This window comes from Eriocheir sinensis, chromosome 68 (genome assembly GCF_024679095.1).
Source record: "Eriocheir sinensis breed Jianghai 21 chromosome 68, ASM2467909v1, whole genome shotgun sequence".
NCBI classification, from domain to species: domain Eukaryota; kingdom Metazoa; phylum Arthropoda; class Malacostraca; order Decapoda; family Varunidae; genus Eriocheir; species Eriocheir sinensis.
The window spans coordinates 3,597,657-3,602,656 of NC_066576.1; the positions used below are offsets into that span (position 1 = coordinate 3,597,657).

The 5,000-nt window shown below is 45.7% G+C and overlaps 2 long non-coding RNA genes across 9 annotated transcripts in view; both read right to left on the reverse strand.

Moving 5' to 3' along the window:
• Nucleotides 1-1,449, reverse strand: part of LOC126988137 (uncharacterized) — an 11,574-nt gene extending 10,125 nt beyond the window's left edge. For 4 of the 7 annotated variants that reach the window (XR_007741525.1, XR_007741526.1, XR_007741523.1 and 1 more), the window contains exons 1-2: nucleotides 1,142-1,449; nucleotides 932-1,036 (exon numbers count right to left, since the gene is read on the reverse strand). This is a non-coding gene — a long non-coding RNA (uncharacterized LOC126988137). Of the gene's footprint in view, nucleotides 1-110; nucleotides 617-931; nucleotides 1,037-1,141 lie in introns of those variants that run through there. The other 3 variants (XR_007741528.1, XR_007741527.1, XR_007741524.1) reach the window with 3 other exon arrangements.
• A 533-nt stretch (nucleotides 1,450-1,982) lies between these two features.
• Nucleotides 1,983-4,843, reverse strand: LOC126988141 (uncharacterized). Of its 2 annotated transcripts, none has more exons than XR_007741540.1 (3): nucleotides 4,123-4,843; nucleotides 3,105-3,989; nucleotides 1,983-2,955 (listed from the first exon to the last, which is right to left on the reverse strand). It is a non-coding gene; the product is annotated as an uncharacterized LOC126988141 (long non-coding RNA). The 2 variants fall into 2 exon arrangements; XR_007741541.1 differs by having other exon boundaries at nucleotides 1,983-2,514; nucleotides 2,809-3,989.
• Nucleotides 4,844-5,000: the final 157 nt, after the last annotated feature.

Here is a 5,000-nt window from a genome sequence, read left to right on the forward strand (position 1 = left end):
GCGGCCTGACCCATTGACGGAGGAGGAGGGTAAAGGAAATGAGGGTGAAACAGAGAGAGAGAGAGAGAGAGAGAGAGAGAGAGAGAGAGAGAGAGAGAGAGAGAGAGAGAGAGAGGACGCGGCCCGACCCATTGACGGAGGAGGAGGAGAGTGAAGGAAATGAGGGTGGAACAGAGAGAGAGAGAGAGAGAGAGAGAGAGAGAGAGAGAGAGAGAGAGAGAGAGCTGAAGGGGTCGTGGGGTCGTGTGGTTCCTCTCTCATGCCACGCGGTAACCTGATCACTGAGGGACGGACGACACACGGGTCTTCACGTAGCCTCCACCCCACTACCACCGCCACCACCACTGTTCCTCTCCTCCTTATAATATAGCGTCGTATTTTAAAACATTTCGTCTCCCAAGTTCACAGATTTGACAAGGCTTTCGTATGAGTTGAGGGTGTTTCCAGGGGTAGTTTTATGACCCTGGTGGTAGTTTGACCCTTCCTCAGTACCATGAGCCTAAAGAAACACCTATTTGACAAGGCTTTCGTATGAGTTAAGGACATTTCCAGGGGTAGTTTTATGACCCTGGTGGTAGTTTGACCCTTCGTCTGTACCATGAGCCTAAAGAAACACCTATTTGACAAGGCTTTCGTATGAGTTAAGGACATTTCCAGGAGGAGTTTTATGACCCTGGTGGTAGTTTGACCCTTCGTCTGTACCATGAGCCTAAAGAAACACCTATTTGACAAGGCTTTCGTATGAGTTAAGGACATTTCCAGGAGGAGTTTTATGACCCTGGTGGTAGTTTGACCCTTCGTCTGTACCATGAACCTGAAGAATCACCTATTTGACAAGGCTTTCATATGAGTTGAGGGTATTTCCAGGGGTGGTTTTATGACCCTGGTGGTAGTTTGACCCTTCTTCTGTACCATGAACCTTAAGAAACACCTATTTGACAAGGCTTTCGTATGAGTTGAGGGTATTTCCAGGAGTAGTTTTATGACCCTGGTGGTAGTTTGACCCTTCCTCAGTACCATGAGCCTAAAGAAACACCTATTTGACAAGGCTTTCGTATGAGTTGAGGACATTTCCAGGAGGAGTTTTATGACCCTGGTGGTAGTTTGACCCTTCTTCTGTACCATGAACCTTAAGAAACACCTATTTGACAAGGCTTTCGTATGAGTTGAGGACATTTCCAGGAGTAGTTTTATGACCCTGGTGGTAGTTTGACCCTTCCTCAGTACCATGAACCTAAAGAAACACCTATTTGACAAGGCTTTCGTATGAGTTGAGGACATTTCCAGGAGTAGTTTTATGACCCTGGTGGTAGTTTGACCCTTCCTCTGTACCATGAGCCTAAAGAAACACCTATTTGACAAGGCTTTCATATGAGTTGAGGGTATTTCCAGGGGTGGTTTTATGACCCTGGTGGTAGTTTGACCCTTCCTCAGTACCATGAGCCTAAAGAAACACTTATTAGAACTCGATTGATCACTTCTCTGACCTTTAGAAATAGTTGATATGTGAAGCGAAAGTCTTATAATACCAGCCGATATAGAGTCTACCCCCATATCAACACCACGACCTCTGCGGCTGTTCCACTCATCCACCACTCTTTTGCCACTCACCCCATGACTGCCAGACCTACGGAAGAATCACCCTGCATGAAAACCCGGTTAATCTTTCCTGTGGCCTTGGGAAATGGTCGTCATGGGAGCCTGAGACGTTCAAGAAGACAGAGATACAGAGAGATGCTGGTGATACTTTTCCATGACTTCTTCGCCTTGAACGAAAAAAATCACCCTTCAAGAAAACCCTGTTAATCTTCCCTGTGGCCTTGGGAAATGGTCGTAATGGGAGCCAGAGATTTACTTATTTATTTATTTTTTATTTTTTATTTTTTTATTTATTTTTTATTTTTATTTTTATTTATTTATTTATTTATTTATTTATTTTTTTACGTCTACGCCTATAGCGCCGGTAGGCTTGCTTGACGGGCCTGGATGGTAGTCGGCCCCACCCCGTCATGGCGCAGGCAAGTGTTTATAGTGGCGCCATCTTCTCTTGGCTCATGCTGCCCCCCGGAACTCCTTGATTCACTTGGACGGTTTCCTCTAGAGTCCGGGTTGATGGCTGGTCTTCGGAACAGCATGTGGGTAGTTTTAAGCCACTCGGCGGTGACTGAAAAATCCAAGGTGGTAGCGTGGGGATTCAAACTCGCGGTGAATGTGGGCCCAGCACGCTACCACTGAGCCACCGCCTACCCTAAATGATTGTTTAAAAATGTGTTCCCAGGAGCCTTCGGGATGACTGAGAGGATATATTGGCGCAAGCGTTGAACCACCCGATATTCTCCCCAGCAGTGGCTTCCCCGAATCTTGTACCTCCCTACTTTCTATATAGCGGCTCCGTGGTGCAGTGAGTAGCATGTCTAAGCGCTGAACCACCCGATATTCTCCCAACAGTCATTCCTTTCTCCTGGACATACAATACTTGAGAGCTTTCCTGAATGGCTTCCCCGAATCTTCTTCCTCCCTACCTTCTATACAGCGGCTCCGTGGTGCAGTGAGTAGCATGTCTAAGCGCTGAACCACCCGATATTCTCCCAACAGTCATTCCTTTCTCCTGGACATACAATACTTGAGAGCTTTCCTGAATGGCTTCCTCGAATCTTCTTCCTCCCTACGTTCTATATAGCGGCTCCGTGGTGCAGTGAGTAGCATGTCTAAGCGCTGAACCACCCGATATTCTTCCAACAGTCATTCCTTTCTCCTGGACATACAATACTTGAGAGCTTTCCTGAATGGCTTCCCCGAATCTTCTACCTCCCTACTTTCTATATAGCGGCTCCGTGGTGCAGTGAGTAGCATGTCTAAGCGCTGAACCACCCGATATTCTCCCAGCAGTCATTCCTTTCTCCTGGACATACAATACTTGAGAGCTTTCCTGAATGGCTTCCTCGAATCTTCTACCTCCCTACCTTCTATATAGCGGCTCCGTGGTGCAGTGAGTAGCATGTCTAAGCGCTCAAACCACCCGATATTCTCCCCAGCAGTCATTCCTTTCTCCTGGACATACAATACTTGAGAGCTTTCCTGAATGGCTTCCCCGAATCTTCTACCTCCCTACCTTCTATATAGCGGCTCCGTGGTGCAGTGATTAGCGTGCCCATAATAGCTACGAATCCGGCTTGTCAAACTTTGCCTATAATCTTCATCATCCAATCCATCGAATAGCTTTCCCACAGACCCTTCCTGCATGGCTTCAACAACTGTCTCACTCATTCTAAACCAACACCGGATATTTACCAAGGGATTTGCATACTGCTTCAAAACTAACCTTTCATCTCCATCATCAAACGTACTGAAGAGCTCTCCTACAGACCCTTCCTGCATGGCTTCAACAATTGTCTCACTTATTCTAAACCAACACCGAATATTTACCAAGGGATTTGCATACTGCTTCAAAACTAACCTTTCATGTCCATCATCAAACGTACTGAAGAGCCCTCCTACAGACCTTTCCTGCATGGCTTCGACGATATACTTACATTCTAAACCAACACCGAACACTTATCAAGGGATTTCCATACTACATCAAAATTAACTTTTCATTTCCATTCTCAAACCCACTGAAGCGCTTTCCTACAGACAATTCCTGCGTGGCTTCTACAGTTTTCTTACATTCTAAACCAACACCGAACACTTATCAAGGGATTTCCATACTACATCAAAATTAACTTTTCATTTTCATCCTCAAACCCACTGAAGCGCTTTCCTACAGACCTTTCCAGCATGGCTTCTACAGTTTCCTTACGTTCTAAACCAACACCGAACACTTACGAAGGGATTTCCATACTACATCAAAATTAACCTTTCAATTCCATTCTCAAACCCACTGAAGCGCTTTCCTACAGACCCTTCCTGCATGGCTTCTACAGTTTTCTTACATTCTAAATACACACCGAACACTTATCAAGGGATTTCCATACTGCTTCAAAATTAACCTTTCAATTCCATTCTCAAACCCACTGAAGCGCTTTCCTACAGACCCTTCCTGCATGGCTTCTACAGTTTTCTTACATTCTAAACCAACACCGAACACTAACCAAGAGATCTCCATACTGCTTCAAAATTAACCTTTCATTTCCATTCTCAAACCCACTGAAGCGCTTTCCTACAGACAATTCCTGCGTGGCTTCAACAGTTTTCTTACATTCTAAATACACACCGAACACTTATCAAGGGATTTCCATACTGCTTCAAAATTAACCTTTCATTTCCATTCTCAAACCCACTGAAGCGCTTTCCTACAAACCCTTCCTTCATGGCTTCAACGATTTACTTACATTCTAAACCAACACCGAACACTAACCAAGAGATCTCCATACTGCTGTGTTTACCTGGGCTGCTCCTTAACCATAAAAAATAACTATATATGTGAGCTTCCAAACTTGTCCTTGGTAATGACGAGTCACAGCCTGGATGCACGAAGGCCTGGCTGGGTCACGCCTCGCCAGTCCTCCCCACCCTTCTGATCAAGGCAACAGTGTACGTGACGGCCTGTGTGTGTGTGTGTGTGTGTGTGTGTGTGTGTGTGTGTGTGTGTGTGTGTGTGTGTGTGTGTGTGTGTGTGTGTGTGTGTGTGTGCGCGCCAATTACTACTACTACTACTATTACTGCTGTGACTTCTACTACTACTACTACTACTACTACTACTACTACTACTGAGGTTAAAGGGAATAAGTAGTAACGTTTTTACTTTCATTCCTTTCATGTCTCCTCCTCTTCCTCCTCCTCCTCCTCCACCTCCTCTTTATGCTCCTCCTGTCCTCTCACGCCTCCCACGGCACGCTCTTCTCTCACCTTTCTCTCTCTCTCTCTCTCTCTCTCTCTCTCTCTCTCTCTCTCTCTCTCTCTCAAACACACACACACACACACACACACACACACACACACACACACACACACACTTCATAACGGGATAAAGTTGATTTCCGGGAGGAGGAGGAGGAGGA